Source organism: Arvicanthis niloticus, chromosome X (genome assembly GCF_011762505.2).
Source record: "Arvicanthis niloticus isolate mArvNil1 chromosome X, mArvNil1.pat.X, whole genome shotgun sequence".
Taxonomy (NCBI): domain Eukaryota; kingdom Metazoa; phylum Chordata; class Mammalia; order Rodentia; family Muridae; genus Arvicanthis; species Arvicanthis niloticus.
Window position 1 is genome coordinate 9,770,502 of NC_047679.1, and position 23,355 is coordinate 9,793,856.

The 23,355-nt window shown below is 38.9% G+C and overlaps 1 protein-coding gene across 1 annotated transcript in view; it reads left to right on the top strand.

Annotated features, from left to right (window-relative positions):
- Positions 1-23,355, top strand: part of Rpgr (retinitis pigmentosa GTPase regulator) — a 113,037-nt gene that overhangs the window by 41,298 nt on the left and 48,384 nt on the right. The window lies entirely within an intron of this gene.

Below are 23,355 nucleotides of genomic sequence, written 5' to 3' on the forward strand. Positions count from 1 at the left end.
TGTGCATGCATGCACGTGCACCTTTTTGTGCACGTGCATGCATGTGCTTGCATGTGTGTGTGTGTTTTCTTGGTACAACTCCTTTATTGAATATAGCTTTTTTAAATTCTCAGGAGAGTAAATAAATAAATAAATAAATAAATGTAATTTGCTCAAGTTCTGTGTCCTAGTTCATAACCACATTCTGGAGAATTTAGTAATTCTTAGTATCTTGGCAGTGTGTCATAAGCTGTATATAGCTTAGATGTGTATGAGAACTGGCAATAGGAAATAAAATTGAATCAAGATAGTGAAAAACCACATTACCTATCATCTGGCTATATTTTTCTTTTTATGTATAAATATGTCATCCAAGGAGCTCATGATTTATAGAAACTCTGAAAATTACTGTTCAATTAACAGATGGTAATGGGACTTTGACTAAAAATATTGACTTAGGGATGTTTTCTTTATACGTCATTGCTAAATATTTGTTCAAATAGTCAGGCCTTAGGGAAAACTGTGAAATCAGTAAAGATTTTCTCCACCCCCTTCCTCACTAAACTCTTTCAACATAGACATTGGAAGACCAAAGTTCTGAACAATGTGAAATGCTGATTAAGGGATTTAATTCCAACATTTCTAGTAGAGGACATTACCATTGAAGTCAGTCTCCCTCTATCACTTACCCTGGCAGTACTTCATTTTGAGCAGAGCTAGGAATTTTTCTGTGTTTAGATAGCAATAGAAAAATCTCAACCGTTTCCAGATGCTTTTTATTTTGTGATCTGGTAAAGCAGACCAGATTATGAAATGCACAGCACAATTAATAAAACTGGAAAAAAGGCAGATCCAAGTTTGTATCTGAGGCAAATGAGATGAAAAGAGCCAATCTCTTCCAAGGATACCTTTTGTTTGCTCATGATCCCACTCAGAATTCTAGAGCCATCTCCTTTCCCATAGGCTGATTCCTATCCCACCCCTTAGAAGTTCAGAGGTCAAGCTGTGCATAAAGGAGATTTATTAACACACCAAAGGCTATCGGGCATTAAACAAACATGGAAATCACAAAGGTTTAAAGTTCATCTAACAGCTAAGTGAGTAACAGACACTTCCAAGGCCAGGATAATGGAGGCCTTGTGAGAACTTTGCCAATGTTTCCCGTTGACAAGTGCTTAGTATAAAAGCACTATCTAGGTAATAATTTCCATGACAATATTCACTCTTGGAGGGCAGGCAGGTCACAAGTCCTTGAATACCCTCAAAGGCTTGGTGAATGCCTTCTTTCCCAATTCTAGTTCTTGAGGGATCCTGTAGTCACCTTTCTGGTTGATACTAAAGCCTACTTGTGAATTCTTCTTCCTCTGCTCTAAGTTGTCTTCGGTCAATATCTGCTAGCCAAACAAAGGTATTGCCTTACCTTAAGCTCTTGGTTTGGTGCAGCCATCTTTTCCTAAGATTGTCACTCTATTAACAACTTTGCAGTGTATAAAATGGTACCTAGACATATCCTGAAGGTAGACTTTATGAAAACCTTTTTGTGTCCAACATGAAAGTTTGCACAGAACTCGTTCAAGGCTTGCTTATTAGATTTAGATATTCACCATCATTGATTTTAATCCTTCAAAGTTCTTCAGTGGAGTTCAGCTGGAAAATTTCTTTGAGGAAATCAAGTAGTTCATGGATATTTTGTCACTCTGGATTGTTATCCATAGTACTGCCATAAAGGAATATTCAGGTCAGGTCACATGGGATTCACTATAAAGAGAACTGACCCAAAGGTTTTGGAGTCAGTTACAGGTTGGAGAGGGTCTTATTTTGCATGAATTATTCAGTCTCTCTAAAGTCTCAGTTTCTTCCCTAAAAGGGTCACTTTTAAATCAAATTGCCATCCTCTAAACTAATTAAAAACCAAACAAAAAAAAAAACCAAATTCAACATTTCTCAGTGAGAAGTGGTGTCATCTCAGCGTTCCTTTTGTTCATAAATGATATGAAAACAAAGAATGTTGTTCTCACTCAGTTCGTCAACTGCCTAACATTGCAAGTTTCTAATCTCTTATTGTTCTTACATAGCCCTGCCATGCTAATCAACCTATCTCATTTGAGATAGAAAGGAGATAATGTAATTAACAATCCTGAAGTGCTTCAAAAATACAAAGCACTCTATAATGCCTAGAACCCTCCAGTGTAAAGTAGAAGTACATTAAACATGGTTCATAAAATTGCTTCACTACTATGCCCATAACCCTGTATTTCCAGTTAAAATTTGCAATTAAATACTGCTTATTCAAAGCAGTAAGAAACATGAAAGCATTTCAGTCATTTTCTAAAGTAGGTTTTCCCCAATCAAGATCCGAAGACAGTAATTTATTAAGATTACCTTCAATTTCTGATGTCACCGAATCACCTAAGCCAGAGTCCCTTTCTGTAATTAATGAATGTGCTGTTCACATCTCTTTTGCACGTATTGGTTAGCTTTCAAATGTTCTTCAACTATAACAGGGCTATGTCCATATAAACTCATGCATTCAATAAGCCTACTTTACTGAAAGTCGTAGCTTAGCAACGGTAAACTGCTAGTTGTTTCCCTTTGGGATCATGCAGTTGAGTGGGCACTGTGGCTTGATCTTAATATCTAACACAGGAGTTCATCAGACTTATGATATTAGATTGAAAAGGGTTTTAAAATTAGATTGCATGTTCATTTTCTGTTAAATGTGTATTATTTCATATCACTGGTTATAAATCACAAGCTAAGACAAATCTCACTATCATTTTTCCCTGGATAGATAGGATAACTAATCCAGGCAATCTTGGTTTAAGAAGAGAACAGAAGGATAAGTGCATTATTTAGTTTAAATGAAACCATATGATATACTTAAAAGAAAGCTATTTGCTAGTTATCCTGCTTTCATTTGAAGTATGACAACACTTTTCTATTAGATATTTTTATTTACATATCAAATGTTATCCCTTTTCCCAGTTTCTATCTCCCCCCCATCCTCCTATCCCATCCCCCTCCCCCTGTTTCTATGAGGGTATTCCCCCAACCACCCACCCACTCTCCGCCCTAGCATTCCCCTACACTGGGGCATTGAACCTTCACTGGACCAAGGGCCTCTCCTCCCATTGATGTCTGACATCCTCTGCTACATATGCAGCTGGAACCATGGGTCCCTCCATGTGTACTCTTTGCTTGGTGGTTTAGTCCCTATGAGCTCTGGGGGGTCTGGTTGGTTAATATTGTTGTTCTTCCTATGTTCTTCCTCTGTATTTGTCAGGCTCTGGCAGAGCCTCTCAAGAGACAGCTGTATTAGGCTCCTGTCAGCATGTACTTCTTCCTTGGAAGTCCATCCAGTTCTGGGTTTGAAGGAACCTGGGGACTTTCATAGGAGTCTACAAATGGTCACAGCGTGAAAGGATGAAAAAAGAAAACCAAAACCTTGTGTTTTCACTGAAGGGCTTGAACATGCCCTTCATTCATATTTTAGGGCCACTCTGGAACCAAATTAATATAAAGGTATTTCGCAATTTTGAAACTAAGCAAAAATCTTCTAAACACTCGGATATTTTCTTGTTTCCATCCTGCCACTGCCTTTTGTTTTGCTAAAGTGAAGTTGGCACCTGACATTGTTCCTTAACTCTATTAAGTAAGTATAATTAAAAGTTATTTGTGTTCAATTATTTGCTTATCTGCTTGTCTGATTGTGCTCTCTGTTTTCGTCAATACCAATTTTACCTTTAGTTAATCAAAGTGGTGAAATAATTAGATAGATAAGAGATTTAAAGTAAAACGGATTCCTCAACCTTGATAAGACCTTAAGGCTTCCTGAAATGCCAACTTCCTTTACCGTTGACCTCTGTTAGATTCACCTTGATTTTTATATGCATCTTATATAGATAAAGAGGAGGCAGGTTATTAAGGAAACTACTAAAATCAATAAGAGTGTGTCAAGAAGCAAGTAAGGAAAATGCTTCTAATTTAGTATCATAGAGAAATTCAATAAATATATAGAATCTAGCATGTAGAAAAGTCTCATATTCAAAGAGGAGCTGGCTTAACATGATCCTTTAAAACAATCCATTGTATAAAAAAAGGAAAATCTTCCTTGGTGTATTTCTTATATTCTTAATATGAGCATAGTACCCTCCAAAATGCAGTCAGGAGATGTTTGCAATCATAGTGTTTTAGTGATGGACCCTAAATTCTAGTCTCCAGAAACACTAGAAAAGTACAGTGACATTCAGAAAAGGTGAGGAGAAAGTGAGAAATCAAAAATAATTTTGGGGTTCCTAATAAAAGCTCTTCCACCATGGACCGAGAAAAAAGAAGGAGTTTTTAATTTATAACAGCAGACTCTCATATCCAGGCCCCACCATGGGTCTTACTGTATAATTTTAGTGCTTCTTTATACCCTAGAGGGGGTGAAAGCCAAGTTATAGAATACAGAGGACACAGTGGATGCTCCAACCTAGGACTCTGAAACTTGGATCACTGAAGAAACTGTACAGTTGAGATGAGATTTGTAGTATTGTAAACAATAAGCGGTCCTGGTTTTGTCAAATTCTCACCCAGGTCTTGCCTTGGCAACCAAGGTCTATGAATAGTACCCATAGACTACGCAAAGGCATCAGTTGTATTCAGACCTGCTCCTCTGTTGCCTTCCTTCCCAGTTTACTACTCTCTCTCAGGGCACTTCTCTTCAGGATGTCTGTTAATTCTGCCTTACCTTATGTTTTCTTACTGAATCTGTTTTCTTCCAAGAACTCTGAGTGATTCAGAAATTGCCAAGCTGCAGAAAAATCTTGATTAAAAATCACAGTTGGTTGACAGGCACTAACAGCCCTCTTCAGAAACACAGCAACAAACTAGCTTATCAGTTGCCAATAGTCACCTGCGGTGTCCATCCTGTATCCGATTCAGAGAGAGTTGTAGAAAGGGCCTGAGAAATTCAGTGACAGCTAATGAGGTGGCTGTTCTTTAGAATAAATAGCTTTAGAGTGTGAAAAAAAGGCATTTGCCTCAGTTGAACTTAGACAGTCAAATATAAATTCAGACTTTGATCCAGTGTGCTGATGAATTATAATATTGGTGACATTCACAGCCCTGACAGATTTTAGAGGTGCATATTGTGGTATTATCTGATTTAATTTGAAAGCTGAGAAATTGATGTGGAAATATATGAGAGGATTTTAGTAGGCCCTGTGAAGGCTGAATCCTTAATTCTCATTCAATCTCCCTTGCCAGATTAAGAAATCTCTCCTACCTTGTGTGACGAAACTGTTTGTTACCTTGCTTGAAACTAGTATTTCACCTGAGGGAGTTGTTGCCTTGGAATGTGAAGCCGGGTTTTTTTTTTTTTCTCACCTCACTTCCCTGTCTGTGTCAGATTTAACATGTGTCAGATTTAACCCAGGGGAAGCGGTACTAACAAAGTCAAAAGCCAGAGAAAGCCAACGCATTTCTAGATTTCTATTTTATTTTGGGAAAAAAAAAAAAAAAAAACCCTAGCAACTACATGGGAAAGTGTGTGCTCAGAGAAGTGTACACGGAGACTACGAGGATGTCTGCTCATTGCTGAGAAATGCAATCTTAGATGAGTGTGGATCTAACACCTCGGAATTCCTTGTAGACTGGGCAGCTATCCCAAATCCAGGTATACATAAGGCGAGGAATCCAGTGAGCAAAGCTTCCCATGGGGTCTTTCGCTTAGAGGGAGAGAAGAGCTGAGGCACTTAACCATGCATCCTTCACGTCTAGTCTAGTGGTTAATAGTTCCAGAGAGGTGGGAAAGGGGGAATAAATTTAAGGGTTGGTGGCAAGAAGGGTTTTCAGAAAAATGTATATGGCCTTTTCCTAGGTTAAGACTGTTGAGGGTGCACTGGAAGACACACCACATGGAGGAACCTTGAGTCTGTCCTCTTTATCACTCCTCTATATTTCTGAATAAACTACTCTGACTCTTACAAACGTCACGTTGCATTGTAAGTATGGAAACATTTTATAAGTGTCTCATAAATGGTGGCTAAAAAAAAAAAAAAAAGCCCTAAGATGATATTGAAAGTCATGTTCATTGAAGTTTCTAAAGCAGCAGTCCCAAGGGCGGAGGGAGCTCTCGTATCTGTATTTCAACCACCCACTGCTTGAACTCTTAACCCAGATGTGTAACTTAGCAGTCCCTGCCTTTTTGTCTAAAGATCTAGAACGATAAAGGACGAAGAGGAATTCTTGAGCACAGGAAACGGAGGAAGGAAATGAGAGAGACGATATGAAACTGCAAATACAAACCCCAGCCCACTTCATTCCCAATTGTCTTGCTGCCATAGATTAATAAAGATTTCAGAGGTCATTTAGTAGTGACAGCTTCTTTTTAAAGAAGGGACAGAACATTCTTTCTGAATTCTGTTTATTTACTTGTACTGAGGCTTCAACTCGGCACCCATACATATGTAAGAAGCACTTTACCACTTGAGTTGTACCCCCGACCCTGAACTCATTTTTTTTTAATATCTAGAAATCTCCAGTTATGTGAGCTTTTTTAAAAAAATTAAAAATGAGTATTTAAAGAAGAAAGCACATGGGTTCCCACTAGGGCACTTTATTCTTCAGCAAAGATGGAGGCAGGGGTGCTGACCTCACCCACATGGATGTTCTCACTCAGGACTTTGCTCTTGAGCAAAATATAAAGGACCGTGACATTAGCAGCATGTTGAAAGCAATTGTTGCATCTGGCACTGGTGTCCTATCCAGTTTGGTCCTGCTACCTTGCTGATCTAGATCCCTGTCTTTTTCTTTCTTTCTTTCTTTCTTTCTTTCTTTCTTTCTTTCTTTCTTTCTTTCTTTCTTTTTTTTTTCTGAGCCTGGCCTTCTCATTTAATCTCGTTATCAGCCGATAGTCTTAAGTGGTGCATATAGTGCCTATGAAACACATGTGCATAGCCTGTATCAGTGAATTGCCATGTCTTCCAGCTTCTGGATGGGGTTGGCCACTGGAGTCACAGAAGGAGAATGGAGGGATAGAGTGAAGTGAAGCTATACATTCCAATTCTTCCACTCTTCTTAGGTTGACCTATTCTTAATACAAATGCACTATTTTCCTCAAGGTGGCCCCACCCTGACTCTCGCCATTTGGGTTGTAACAAATGCTCTCTTTCTTTGTTGCTTTAAGCCACACAGCAGTAACAGCCCCACTGACGTTATAGCTCTGAGTCCTAGTACCATTGCTTTCTGTTTGTTCTACCCACCAATTAGCTTAATAATAGACTGTTATTTGTTAGTTAGAAACTTATGCAAGTGCAAACTTTTTCTGGTTAATATCATGCTTATAAAGAAACACAACAGACCTAGCATACTAGGAAGAGGACCAAGAAGGAACAAAACCTCAGAACTGACATGAAAGGTGAAATTTTAAGTAAACAGTTATAAATAACTGTCTTATAAATGAGACTGAATATATATGAAGGACCCTGTTGGGCAAAAGCCATCAATGGCCAAGAGAAGAGGAAGAGAACCAGAGAGATTAATGAGGCACGAATATGGTCAAAGTATATCATGTACTTGGATGAAAGCATCATTTATGAAACCTGTCATTTCCCTGAATATATGCTAATAAAAATGTCACTCAAAAGCACAGTTGAAAAGAGTTCAATTGACACTTAGAAATTTTAAAAGCCTGATTTCCAGTCACAAATGACAATGACTAATAGCTGATACAAGAGAGGGTTTGTGTTCACAAACATACAGTTGGTCAACAGTTGGGACATTTATTTTGAAACATCTGACAGTCATTAGGTTCGCCCTCTCTGATCCTACGGTGCTGCTCAAAAAGAACATAGGTTTTTACCAGATGCTTCCTCTCCAGTGTTCTTTGCTATCAAAAAGAAAAGCTGTGCTCTGTTTGGAATGAGGCAGCACGAGAAAGCTATTAATCTGGCTCCATCTAGATGTACCAGGTTTAACTGCAGGGCTGCCTCCATTTGATTATGAAAGCTTGGACAAGCCATATGGTTTTAGAAAAACAGGTCACGAGACACAAGTAATGAGAATGAAAGCCATGCAGCAAGGTAAGAAATGTGTAAAGAGCTTGCTGGAAGCCCGCCACTGTACGATTTGTTCACACCCTCTCATTTGAAAGCACACAATCTTGCAAGTTACAAGTTTGGATCCTGATTAAACAGATGAAGAATAAGAGACAGGGAAGAAACAACTCGCCTGGGGTACTACGGAAAAATAACAACAAAACAGGAATGTAAAGCCTCGCTTATATCAGGCTTGTTCTCTTATATGAGCATTGCAGGGAGTGACGACTCCCCTGGGAGTGTTCAAGTCAGTCTACCTTGGTTGGAGAAAGCAAATAATAGAACATTTAGCTATGCCTGCTGTCCTAGTTCTCTGTCCATTGCTGTGATAAACACCATACTCAAAAGCAGTGTGGGGAGGAAAGGGTTGATTTGGCTCACAAAATCTGATTCACTGAGGGAAGTCAGGGCAAGAACTTGGAGGCAGAAATTAAAAGAGAGAGACTATAGAGGAACTATGTTTACTGGCTCCCCCCACCCCCGCAGCCCCATGGCTTGCTCAACTTACTTTTTGTTTTTATATACTCAGGACTACCTGCCCAGGAGTGGTGCTCCCCATAGTAGAATAGAGTCTTCCATATCAATTACTAATCAAAAAAAATGCCCCCACAAGCTTGCCTCTAGTCTAATCTGATGGGTATATTTTTCCAGTTGTGATTTCCCCCTTCTTGGATGATCCAAGCTTGTATCAAGTTGACAAAAAGAAAGAAAGGAAGAAAGGAAGAAAGGAAGAAAGGAAGAAAGGAAGAAAGAAAGAAAGAAAGAAAGAAAGAAAGAGAAAGAAAGAAAGAAAGAAAAAGAAAAAAAAAGACAAAAAAACCTAACCAGCACAATGACAATACTTTGTTTCTTCTTGATAGTGTTTTAAGTGTCCATCAGCTTCAGCTTCAAATAATTTTTCAAAGTAACCTTGTTTTCTAAACTTGAAATAAAGTAATTCTATTTTCAAAATAGTGTTTAAATGGGAAGAGTAAGTTATTCCCTAGCCCAGTGCTTCTCAACCTTCCTAATTGCAACCTTTAATACAGTTCCTTATGTTGTGGTGACCCCCAACCATAAGTTAATTTTTATTACTAACTGTTACTGTTATGAATTATAATGTAAATATCTGTGTTTTCCAATTGTCTTAGGAGACCCCTGTGAACGGGTTATTTGACACACACACCCCCCCCCCCACCAAGAAGATCACAACCCACAGGTTGAGAACCACTGCTATATGCCTATGGCTTTTTGTAATGTATCAGAACGTATCTTATGTTCTAGCACCTGTTTAAAATGAAGAGTCAAAAAATTCTTAGCAATGAGAGCACTGCTAGGCTGTGTGACCTACTAAAAGACAGTAAATGTCCCATTTGGATGCATAAGTTATGCCTATAGGAAAATAATGCTCCAGGTACTGCAAAAATTGCACCGTTTTATTAGAGCATGGTGTAATGGAAGAGGTTCAGTCATCCATGTCTAATAAAACTAGGACTGAATCATGGGCCAATATTTTCTAATAGAATCACTTACAGATCACTAACCTCTAGAAAGTGATTTAATAGTTCCTAGGACATATTTATTAAGTCACGCCAGGTGGTGCAAACCTATAATCTCTCTTGCTTGGGAGGCTGAGGTCGGAAGATTGCAAATTCAAGGCTTGCTTGGCTGACCTGGTTAGACCTTGCCCTCCACATGAAAGGGAAAATGAAGGGTGTGGATCGGCTCAGAGAGTCTGTGCCAGGGCCTAGGTTTCATTCTTGGGACCACAGCCCTTACTACAAAAAAAGGAGTGCTTGAAATATTTTGGTTTTAGACATCTGTAATTTTATTCAACCAATGATATACTTTTAAATACATATTATTTGCTAACAGAAACATTTTGTTAAAATAAATTGTTGTTTCTCCACCCCATGATCTTCTTTTCCATCTTTTGTCACCTGTGCCCAGTAGCCTTCTTTCCACTTCCTTGTTTCATGTGACCTTTTGCCCCCTTGTCCCTCATTCTCAACACTTCTTGCCCCCACTTGGCCTCCTATGTAGTTTCATAAACTATGCCATTCTCACGGCTCCTTATTTAAATGCATCACACATTAAAAGTTATCATCTTCATCTGAGAGAAAATGAGAGCCATGTGTCCTTCTGACGTTAGGTTACCTTACATAACATAATATTAGATTAATTTGCCTGAAAATGTCACCATTTCATTTTTTTCTTGAGAGCTGAGTAAAAATTCACGGACTAGCCACAGCTAGACTAGTTTCATTTCATATATCTATATGTTTGTGAAACAATTTAGAGGGAGTTAGTCTAAAGAAGTAATTGTGCTTAGTAAGCATTATAAAGAGTTTTAAAAACTGTAATTTTATTGTCAAATTGTGTTTTGGAAAGGCTGAAAAGTTAGATTCACTAGCTTAAATCCTGATGCAGAGAATCTTCTTTCTTCTGTTTTCTAAGACAGGATCTCACTGCGTAGCCCTGACTGGCCTGTAACTCACTCTGTAGACCAGGCTGCCCTTGCACCCACAGAGATCCACCTGCCCTTGTCTCCCTAGTGATGGAATTGAAGCCATACATCACTATGGCTAATTTGTCAATTTAACAGGCAACCCTCCCCCACCTCCAAAACCAAAAAGCAAGCAACTTTGTTGTTTGGTTTTGTTTCCTTTGTTTGTTTGTTGTTTTGTTTTTGAGACAGTTTTTCTGCATAACTCTGACTGTCCTGGAACTCTCTCTGTAGATCAGGCTGGCCTCTACCTCATAGATCCTCTGGCTAATGCACCCTAGCTCTAGAACTGGCTGTGTACCATGCTGGGCTGGTTTGGGTTACATTTTTGTTGTTGCTTCCTTGCTGAGCTTCATTGCTGATTTGCAACTGAGCAAATAAGCACACAAGAAAAGTACAAAGCCAGGAAATCCGTAACAAAATGAACTCCTCAATATACATCCAAAGACATAGTAGTGGTGCAGTTTATTTAAAATAGAATTAAATTCTGGGTATGTGTATACAAAATAAAAGTGTTTGGAATTTTTTTTAAATATGAAATGAGAGACCCTTAAAAACTGCTAGGCAGGGAAATGATATGACTTACTTTCTATTTTAAGAAATCAGTATAGCTTCTCTGTAAATCATAAAAGAATATGAATTTGGAAGAAAGGGCTTTAAAAAGGTATTGCAATAACCAGATTTTACCTTTTTACAATTTCATAATTTTTTATTTATATAGATATTATTATTATTATCATTATTATTACTATTTTACGTATTCATTTCACATCCCACTCACTGTCCCCTCCTGGTCACCCCCTCCGATATTCCTTCTCCCCTATCCTCTCCTCTGAGCAGATGAGGCCCCCCTGGGTATCTCCCTACCCTGGCACATCAAGTCTCTGCGAGGCTAGGTGCTTTCTCTCCCACTGAGGCCAGACAAGGCAGCAGAGCTAGAACATATCCTATGTCCAGGTAACAGCTTTTGGGATAGTCCCCATTCCAGTTGTTCAGGCCCCACATGAAGACCAAGCTGCACATCTGCTACATCTGTGCAGTGAGGCTACATTCCACAGAAACAAAGAAGCTAAACAAGAAGGGCAGCTCAAGCAAAGATGCTTGTTCTCACTTAGAAGGGGGAATAAAATAATCGTAAGAGGCAGATGGAGGGAGGGAACTAGGAGGGACAGGGGGTGGGGAGGGGAACAGGGTGCTATGGATCAAGTGTGAAGAGGGATAAGAGAGGCCCAGATGGCCATGAGAATGAATGGAAACCTGCAACTGACTAAGGTGGGGAGGTAGGGGGGCATCTTCAGGATGTGACAGAGACCTGGGGTAAGGGAGGTGCCCAGGAATCAATGGGGTGACCTTAGCTGTCTCTAGAAGCATTGGGGATATGCAACCTGAAGAGGCCACCTCTTGCAGTCAGGCACTTCCCAGTGGAAGTGATAGAGACACCAACACACCCACAAAACTTCCAACCCCAAAATGTATCCTGTCTACAAGAAATGCAGGCAAGGGGTATGGAGCAGAGACTGAGGGAATGGTCAACCAATAACTGGCCCAACCTGAGACCCATCCCATGGGCAAGCACCAATCCCTGACACTATTAATGATACTCTGTTCTGCTTGCAGACAAAAGTCTAGCATGGCTGTCCTCTGAGAGGCTGCACCCAGCAGCTGACTGAGACAGACACAGACACCCACAGCCAAACAGTGGATGGAGCTTGGGGACTCTTATGGAAGAATAGGAGGAAGGATGGCAGGCCCCAAAGGGGATAGGAACTCTACAGGAAGCCCAATCAACCTGGACCACTGTGGGTCTCAGAAACTGAGCCACCAACCAAAGAACTTACATGGGCTGGACTTAGCTAGGCCTACCAGCTCATATGTAGGAGATGTGCAACTTGGGTTATATTAATGGTAAATATGCTTGGATTTTCTCTTTTCTTTTTCATCTGTCTCTGTCTGTCTGTGTGTCTCTCTGTCTCTGTCTCCCTCTCTCATTTGGTCTCTCTCTACATAGTCCTGGTTGTCCTGGAATTCACTATGTGCACCAGACTGACTTCAAACTCACAGAGATTCACCTAACTCTGCTTCCCGTGTGCTGGGATTAAAGGCATGCACTCAATGAAATTTGGATTTTTTTTTTTTTGCACAAATTCCCTATCTCATTTGTGATTCCTAGATTTTGTATGATACACACACACACACACACACACACACACACGCAATAGAAGTGAAAGTGAGACTGTCTTTGAGAACAAAGCAGGTTAATAGGAAGGCAGATGGATGGGGAAGAAAAGAAATGGTCCTGTGTCAATGATGTCAAATCACGTAATACTTGGATAAGAATGTCTTTGTTCATACCAGGACCATGCACGGTGAATATCCACTGGGAGGAGACTCATCCAAGAATATACTGAATATATTTAAGATATTTATAATGAATTATTATTTTATAATCATTATATTAAGTAAATATATTTAATTTATTCCATATAATTATACCTCAATGAAATCTACTTAAAGAGACGAAATAGTTCTTTTAAAAAACTTTTTATTGGTTCTTTCTGAGTTTCACATCTTGCACTCCAATCCCATTCATCTCCCTGTCCCTCCATATCTGCCCTTCACCCTTGCAAACCCCCCCAAATAAAGAACACACAAACAAACAAAAAAAAACAAAGCATAGAAGAAAACATCTCATTGTGGAAGATGTAGTATGTCACAGTGTGTCCCATAGTATATCTCTTTGTTCACACATCTTCACTTGCAAATAAATGCTCATTGCCATGAGTCGTCGGTCTGGTTTGAGATCTCTGGCTTCTGTGACACCATCAAAATTGGATTCTCACTGGAACTCTTCCGAGTCATCCTGTTGCTGCCCTGAGTCACGGAGATTCTGCAGCTTTGGATCAGCAGGACTGGTCCTTTCACACATCTCAACCATTCTCAGATGATATTAATTTTAGGGTGAGCCAACTCAGTTCGCTGGATCTAGGCGTAGGTAGCAATAGAGCCTCAGGGATCTCTCTTATTCGCACCACCAGGGCGAGCTCTCCAGCACTGCTCTGGCTAGGCCATCCAATGCCCTCATCAGCAGGAAGCAGAGTAATCTCTCCTGTTCTCATGTCTTCTGGTCCAGCTCACCCACACTCACACCTCCAGAGCCAGCTCCACTGTGCTGCCCAGTCAAGGTGCAGCGTCCACTCTCCCAAGTGCGGCAGGCTGTGAGGGGCAGGGACAGCTCTTCTGCTCTTACACCCTTGGGGTTGGCTCGGCTGCACCTTTGCCAACAGGGCCACTGTGCTGAGGTGCAAGGCCTGCTCTCCTGACTGCTACAGCCAGTGAGTAGGCAGGGCCAGCTCTTCTGCCCCCTGAAATAGTAAAACATTACAGATGCATATTAAAATATAGAGAATAACACATAACCTTCTTTTTAATTAAAAAGTTAATAAAATTGTGCCATATTTGTTTTAGATCTCTCATCTTCAATTATAGATATGAATGAAGTTTCACTGCTCATCCTTCTTGCCTTCTTATTTTCTTATTCCAAAGTGAATCATATGAATGATTACTTCAGGTGGTATGTGTCTGTGTGTGTGTGTGTGTGCTCGTGCGCATGTGTGTGTGCACATTCATGCGCATGTTCACATAACTAAGATTTTAGATAGTTTTTAAGACATATTTTTATGTATTTTATGTGTATAAGTGTTTTGCCTGTATGTATGTATATGTACTGTGTGCATGCCTGGTGTCCATAGAGGCTAGAAAAGGGTGCTGGACTTCCTGAAGTTAAATTACAAATGGCTGTAAGTTGCTTTGTGGGTGCTGAGAACTGAACCTTGTTCGTGTTTTAAAACTAAAGCTGAATAGTTTTAAATCAACTTGACACAAGCTAGAGTCCTCTGGAAACCTCAGTTGTAGAAATACTTCCATAAGATTTAAGGCATTTTCTTAATTAGTGATTGATGTGGGAGGGCCCAGCCCATTGTAGGTGGGGCCATCCCTGGGCTGGTGGTCCTGGGTGCTCTAAGAAAGCAGGCTGAGTAAGCCATGATGAGCAAGCCAGTAAGCAGCACCCTTCATGGCCTCTGCATCAGCTCCTGCCTCCAGGTTTCTGTCCTTCCTCTGTTTGTGTATATAATCAATTTATCAAAACAGTCTTTTCTTTTCAAATACAGTGGACCTGCAAAGAAAGTCCTTTTGGCACATAATAATCAAAACACTTAGCATACAGATAAAAAGAAAAAGTATTTATTAAAAGCTGCAAGGGTAAAGGCCTGAGTAACATATAAGCAGACCTACTAGAATAACAGCTGAATTCTCAACAAGGATACTAATAGTCAAAAGGTCCTTGGAAGATGTTCTATAGACTCTAAGGGACCACAAATGCCATCCCAGACTATTATACCCAGCAAAAGTTTCAATCACAAAAGATAGTGAAAAATGACATTCAATAAAAAACCAAATTGATGCAATATTGGTATACAAATTCAGCCCTACAGAAGGTATTCTAAGGAAAACTCCAATTGAAAGAGGTTAACTATGCCAAAAAAAGCACAAGGAATAAATAATTCCAGATTAACAAATCAAAAGAGGGGAAGCATGCACACACACACACACACACACACACACACACCCCAAAACAAAAACACCAGTAAGAACAAAATAACAGGAATCAACAGACACAAGAAGAGATCTCAACAAGTTGATATATCTCAAAACCAATGGACTCCATTCTCCAGTGAAAAGATAAAGAGTTACATTATGAATTAGAAAACAGGATCCATCCATCTGTTGCATTTAAGAAATACAGCGTAACATTGAGGATTAACATCATCTTAGGGTAAGAGAATAGAACAAGATATTCCAAGCAAATGTACCTAAAAAAAACCAAGCTGGTATAGCCAGTTTAATATCTGACAAAATAGACTTTACCCCAAAACTGATCAGAAGAGACAGGGAAGGACACTACATATGCATCAAAGGAAAAATCCACCAAGAGAACACGGGCACACAAGTTTATAAAAGAAACACTACTACAGCTTAATGCCCCACTCTCATTAATAGATAGATTATTCAAATGAAAACTACACTGAGAAATGCTGGCACTAATTGATGTTTTAAATCAAATGGGCCTAACAGATATTTATAGAACATTTCACCCAAACACAAAGGAATATATCTCTCAGCACCGGACAGAATCTTTTCCAAAACTGGCCACAGTTTCAGACACACAGCAAGTCTGAAGAGATAAAAGAAAATTGAAATAACTCCCTTATCCTATCAAACCAACACTGATTAAAGCTACATGTCAACAACAACAAAAACAACAGAAAACTTACTAACTCATGGAAATTGAACAACTCTCTACTGAATGCAAAATGGGTCAAGAAAGAAATTAAGAAAGAAATAAAAGACTTCCTAGAATTGAATGAAAATGTATAGGCAGCATCCACATATTTATGTGACACAGTGGATCTGGTTCATAGCACTAAGTTTCTACATAAAAAAACTGCAGAGACCTTGTACAAGTAACTTAACAGCACACTGGAAAATCTTAGAACCAAAACTAAAAAAAAAAAAAAAAAAAAAAAAAAAAAAAAAAAAAAAAAAAAAAAAATCATCCAAAAGGAGTAGATGACAAGAAATAAAAACAACCTCATGGCTGAAATCAACAAAATAGAAACAAAAATGAAGACTCAATGAAACAAAGTGTTTGTTCTTTAAGAAAATCAAGAAGAATGATAAATTCTCATCCAAATTTACTAAAAGGCAAAGAGAATATCCAAGTTAACAAAATTAGTGATGAAAGGGGGGCATAACAACAGACACCAAGAAATCCAGAGAATAATAAAGGTGTGCTTTACAAACCTAAACTCCAACTAATTGGAAGACCAAAAAAAAAGATAATTTTTTAGATACATAACATTTACCAAATTTAAATAAAGATCAGACAAGCAATTCAAATAGACCTATAAACCCTAGTGAAAAAGAAGCAATCTTTAAAGTTTCCCAACCAAGAAAAGTCCTGTGCCAGATGGTGTTAGCACAGAATTCTGCCAGACCTTTAATGAAGAGTTAATGCCAATAATCCTCAAATTATTCCACAAAATAGAATCAGAAGAAACATTGTCCAGTGTGTTTTATTAGAGCACAGTTACCCTGACACCTAAACCACATAAAGTACTAACAAAGAAAGGATTAGACATCAGTTACCCCTATGAGCACAGATAAAAAATTCTCAATAAAATGCTTGAAAACCAAATCCAAGAATATATCAAAAATACCATCCACCATTATCAAGTAGTCTCCATCCCAGAGTTATAGGATTGGTTCAACATATGTAGATCTATTAATGTAATTCACCAAATAAACAGACTGAAAGGCAAAGCCACATGTTCATCTCATCTGATGCAGAAAAGGCCTTTAATAAAAAATCCAGCAACCCTTCATGATAAAAGTCCTGGAGAGACTAGGGATACAAGGGACATACTTCAACATAATAGAGGCAGTTTACAGCAAGCCCATAGCCAAAATAAATGCAGAGAAACTCAAAGCAGTTCACTAAAATCGGGAACAAGATAAGGTTGTCCACTCTCTTCATACATATCCAATATAGTACGTGAAGTCTTACATAGAGCAGTAAGACAACTGAAGGAGATCAAGGGGATACAAATTGGAAATGACGAAGTTGAACAATCTTTATTCACAAATTATGTGATTGTATACATAAGTGACTCTAAAAGTTCTACAAGGAAACTCCTATAGCTGACAAACATTTTCAGCAAAGTGGTTCGAAACAAAATTAACTCACAAAATTCAGTAGCCATCCTAGATACAAATGACAAATGGACTGAGAAAAAAAATCAGGGAAACAACATCTTTTAAAATATCCTCAAATACTATAACCAATCCTGGAGCAACTCTAAGTAAGTAAAAGATTTATATGATAAAAAAAAATTGAAGAGGCTATCAGAAGATGGAAAGATCTCCCATGCTCATGGATTGATGGGATTAATATAGCAAAATTGACCACCCTACCAAAAGCAACCTACAGATTTAATGCAATCCCCATCAAAGTCCCAATTCAATTCTTCACAGATTTTGTAAAGACAATTTTTAGCTTCATAAAATCCACAGAAAGCCTAGGATAGCTAAAATTATCCTAAATAATAAAAGAATTGCTAGAGGTATCATATAAGAATGTACAGAGACTGAAGTAGCCTGTGCAGGGCCTGCCCAGGTCCTTTTCATATGCATTATGGCTTCCAGGTTAGTGTTTCTATGAGATTCTTGAGTGTGCAAACAAGTGGGTCTCTGTTTCTTGTGCTTGCTCTCAGGCTCTTTTCCTTTTGTTTCTTGTCTTTTTTCGTCCAATTCCAGTGTGTTTGTTTTTGTTGTATCTTATAATATTTTATTTAATGATTAAAACATTTCAGAAATCAAATATATTAGAAGCTCTCAGTGAGTTTGGCTGTTTGGGGATCTCACAGTGGGATTTTCGAAGTATGGTCACACCTGCTGATGTTCCTGCAGCCTGAGAACCAGGGAAGGCAGCTGCACTGTAATGTGACTCAAAATGCAAATCCTGGAAGCTTTTCTTCAAAGCTGGCAATGCAGGAAGAAAACACAGTACATCAAATGTCTTCCTTGTTCATACATGCTTCTATTTTTAGTTGACACAAACGCCCTCAGAAATTACTCCAAGCTAGATGTAATACAGTTAATAGCCAAGAGTTCTACTTTTTTCTCAGATATGTGAAAAATCATGAGAATCAACATGATTTCCCAGGATTATCTGAGATTTTGACTGTGTGTGCAGAGGGCATCAGAAGGGAATACAATTTATTTTGAGAGTGACACGAATATACCTAAGAGCAGAGATTTCTCTTTTACCATTTATTAAAGAAGCATGCGAATTTCCATCCTAGTAAAATGGCCATGCCCATTTATTTTTACATAAAGAATTCCTTTTTGACCTAATAGTTCATACTTCAGGACATGGCATCTTCAATTTTCTTTCAAAATTAATCAATGTTTTGATTTTTAGGATCACCAATGCCAAGAATGCTATTTTGCATAAATATACAATTCAGAATGGTAGAAATATCTTAAGACCATCTGAAAAATTCTTGGAAAAATCTGTCCTAATCCTACAACAAAATTTATTTAATGACTTTCTAAAATGAAATTTCAGTCTTCAATTAAAATAGTGATTTTTGAAAACCAAATATTCTAAGGCAACATAATGCAAATATTTACTAATTTGATGCTTACTAGCTGAGAAATGACACTAAGAAAATATAAAAAGTTTTTTTAAGAATTAAAGCACCATGTTCCTGCAAGTACAATAAAACACTACATGTAAAGTTTATAGCATAAACTGGCCATCAATTACCTGTCACCTGTGACTTTACTACAGCCTCACTCCTAAACACAGGACCTGTGCACTTTGAACTGTGTGTGTTCTTATGCCATGCAGTGCATATATATACAGGATATATATATATATATATATATATATATATATATATATATATATATATATATGCCTCTAAGCTGAGGAACCACAGAAGTTTGTTGGTACTTAGTTAGGGTTTTAGTGCTGTGAACAGACACCATGACTGAAGCAAGTCTTATAAAGGACACATTTAAATTGGGGCTGTCTTACAGGTTCAGAGGTTCAGTCCAGTATCATCCTGGCAGCATCCAGGCAGGCATGGTACACAGGAGGATCTGTGAGTTCTACATCTTCATCTAAAGGCTGCTAGCAAAATACTGCCTTCCAGGCAGATAAGGTCACACCTTCAAATAGTGCCACTCCCTGGGCCAATAGTATACAAACCATCACTGCACTGTATGGCATAAGAACACACACAGTTCAAAGTGCACAGGTCCTGTGTTTTAGGAGTGAGGCTGTGGTAAAGTCACAGGAGACTACACAGGTAATTGATGGCCAGAAACCCCTCAGCTCATTACACATTCGATTCTAAATTTACCTTTTGGTCATAATGTATTCTAAAACCTTTCACCATTGGCAAACATTTTGTGGCCCTCCACATTCAGTTTCATGACCCCTTAGGATAGTACAAACCACAGTTTGGAAATCGGGGACTTCAGTCTCTCTGACATGAGAAAGGTGGTGTCATGGGTCCAAAGAGTGTAACTGTCAGGATTGTGGAAGAGGCCCTTATTATTTCTGAAGAGCCAGCGGCTCTCTCCTATTTTCCAGTCCCCTTGGAATGCACACAAAAGTGGAAAAAAATCTCTTCTGATCTAAAAAACAGAATTCCCAGCTCCTCTCTCTTGCCCTCATGTGGTTAACAAGGAGGTCATGCTTAAAACACAGCTAAAACATGCATACACCTGCATCAGTAGCCCAGGCACCCATGTGACCCAGGGAAGCCATTGAGCCTTGCTAGGCATGTGGTAGGAATAAAATGAAACTTTTGTGCTGTTGCCAGGATGCAAGTGCTGTTTCCATTGTGGCACATTCAGCCTGGGTTTTACCTTCCAGTACAGTGACCATAGCCAACTTTGTCTTCTTACTAATACCTAATAGTATTAAGTGCTACTTGATTCCAGGCACTAAGATAGAAGTTTGACATTCATTACCTTGTATCTCTAAGAAATGTTCTGAGACAGAGCATATTAACAGATATTATATAATATAAATAATCTAAGGTACCATCATAGCTATATGTGTGTGTGGCACCCTTAGATTATAAATATTAGATGAATCACAAGTATCAATATTATTATATTGTAAATATAATATTATATTGTAAAGAAAGCTTTCTTCCTCTCTTCCTATTTGCTAGAAAGCTGTGTGTCTGAGCTTATGTCATCTCCTCCACCACACTCTCTGGATGCAAAGCCTTGCTGTCTTCCAGGATTTCTATTCTATTGCTTTTCCAAAGAAGTATTCTCTCCCCATCTATTCAATTTGATCTCCCAGTGCTATCAGGCAGTTTCTAGTTTCACGGAAGTCCTCCTTCCGCCTCCCTTCACTGCTCAAATGCTGTTTCCTCTCTCCCTCTCTCCCTCTGAATTAAGGTCTTGAATGCTGTTGCCCTAGGGGATGCTTTTCCCTCAGCTTCTTCAACTTCCTACTCCAACGTTGTTTCTTCTTCCATTGCCCCACCAAACTGCTCTCTTTTTTTAACACAGAGAATGATCATCATGTTTTTGACCTCAGAAGATAATTAGGTTTCACTTAATTCGTTCACATTATGCGGACAACTTGACTACATTCTTGTTTGGTGCAGTATTTTGCAGCCTTTCTTTCTCCCTCCCTCCCTCCTTCCCTCTCCCTTCCTCCCTCCCTCTCCCTCGGTCCCTCCTCCTCTCTCTCTCTCTCTCTCTCTCTCTCTCTCTCTCTCTCTCTCTCTCTCTCGTCATCTTTTATGGCCCATTGCTAGGATATTACACTTTGGCATTCTTCATGATCCATCTTAGAGTTCTTTGTCCTTTCTTTCTTTTCCCCGAGACTGTCATGATCATGTTGGTCCAGGCATTCCATATGTCTGGCTCCATCTGGAACTTCTGCTCAGCAACTGCTCGCTCTGCTCAGCAACTCCACCTGACTTTCCTATGTGTTCAAGGGCTGAGCTCACTCACTATCTTCTCCATCCCCTCACTGACCTAACTCTAACCTCCTCTGCTCCGTGCATAGTGTTTCTCATCTCTGTAAATGGCACCACCCTTTCCTAGTCACTTATGTGAGAAACCAGCATGGAAGTACTCAGCACCACACCTGCCTTTATTATATTCTGAAATTTATTTTTAAAAGTAAATGAAATAACAGTATAAACAAAGCAAGTCTTTTTTTAAAATTTTATTTTATATTTTATTTACATTTAAGATGCCATCCCCTTTCCACATTTCCCCTCCCTAGAACACCCCTGTCCCAGGCCCCCCCTTTCCTTTTTGCTTTTATACGATTTTTTAAAATGTTAATCAAAGGATTTATAAGTTTGGTAATGCTCAATCAGAAGCATAACCCAATACACAACCTAGATATAAAAACTATCTTTGACTGGTGGAGACATGTGAACATCTGCCTCCATGCCCCCGCTTTCTCTCTCTCTCATCACCTAGCTTCTCCTCTTCTTCATCTTCTCTCCTTGTTCCATCTCTTTCTCTCAGTACTCCTTCCCACTTAGCTCCTCCTACATATCACTCTTCCTGTTAAAGTAAAACTTTTCTTTCAAAATACAATTAGAGCATACTTATTCCTAATTGTACCAGTGAGGTACAAGATAGTCCTAATACCCAGTCCATCATTCTGTTGACTAACCAGAACCTCTGTCATCTCTTCTAACTAAAACACTTACTTTTGATCCTGGCTTTTTTTTTTTTTTTTTTTTTTTTTTTTTTTTTGGCTTTAGAATGAATGTCAGCTGAAAACTATCTACTCAGATCTTTTCTCTCAAAGTAAATAGCCAGGATTGGCTATGAGACTATAGGTCTTCAACCCCATCAGAAATACAGAATGACTGAGTTAACTGAAGTTATGGGAAGCACTAAACATAGCTTCTAAAACTTAGCCAATTTATAGAGACCGCTGAACACCTGAAAAGCCCCTATACTACCGAACGTTGGAGCATCAACTCTTCAGCCTTCTGGCCCAGAGTCATCTGACAGACCTTAGTGATGCAGAAAGCAAGTCTTTAAATATTCTGATTTTTCTCATCATGATTATTATGAGCTTTTAAGCATGAGTATTAAGTCCTCCTCAAAGTAAGTTACACTACCGTTTTTGTTCCTTTCTACTGGTGGAAGTTATTTAATAGTCGAGCATTTTCCAGGAGTTGACAACTAGACACTATTTCCTGTGTGCTAAAACACTCAACTTCTGGAAGTCTGACCACTTTTGTGTACCTAAATACCTGTAATTGCCTTTACATTGCCTCTCACTGCTCAAAATGCCTGTCAGAAAATTAGCCAGGACAGGCAGAATCACTTCAAGAACATGCATACCTGGTCCTTTCCTGTCACTTCTGGGCTTGAAGCTCCTCCATGATTTCCCCTAGTCTTTAGGATAAAACATCAGATTCTGTTAACACGCCATCTCACCTCGAATCGGCCCCATCAAGGTCTTGAGAAGAATCAATCACTTAATGAGTCTTTGCGTCCAGTTGGCTATGTCCAGAGATCTCTAATTCCTTTTAAGTTTCTTTGTCTTCAGTCCTTACACTGACTAAGTCTTCATCAGACAAGCTTTTGTCTTTTAAAATCCGTGTTCCCAGGCTGGTGCTCCTGGGTAAGCTTCTTTACTTGTATCTCTTTCCCAGTTTTAGTTTGTACACAAGTGATTCGATTTGATTCCTTCTTGCCTTCATAATAAAAAAAATGCCTTGAGTAAGTGAAGGTAATATTCTCTAATTCAGGTAATCCAGTTGTGCTTGATTGAGACCTGACTACCCCAGGTATAGAAATGTACTCATCCTGAAAGATTTTTTTCCTATTTATTTTATTGTGGCCAACTGTTATGATGGTAAACCAAGGTCTATCCAGAAAAACATAATATTTCAGAGGAAATTTTATGTATCTTGGCCTTTTCCTTTTTATGGGAGATGCAGGCAGACTGTTTAGCCCTCAGGCTAAACAACCTTAACTGGGCTTCTCTTCCTATGTATATTTGGCATCTCTGCAAGCAGGAGTGATATTCAACTTGCACGGTTATAACAGCATTTATTACGATCGGTCATTTATTCAATAAAGATCTAATGTGTACATCTAGTATATTTGTTTTGTTTCTAGGACTACAAACGACATTCAGGATGTAAAACGCCTAGTGCCTTGCTCTGCTACAGA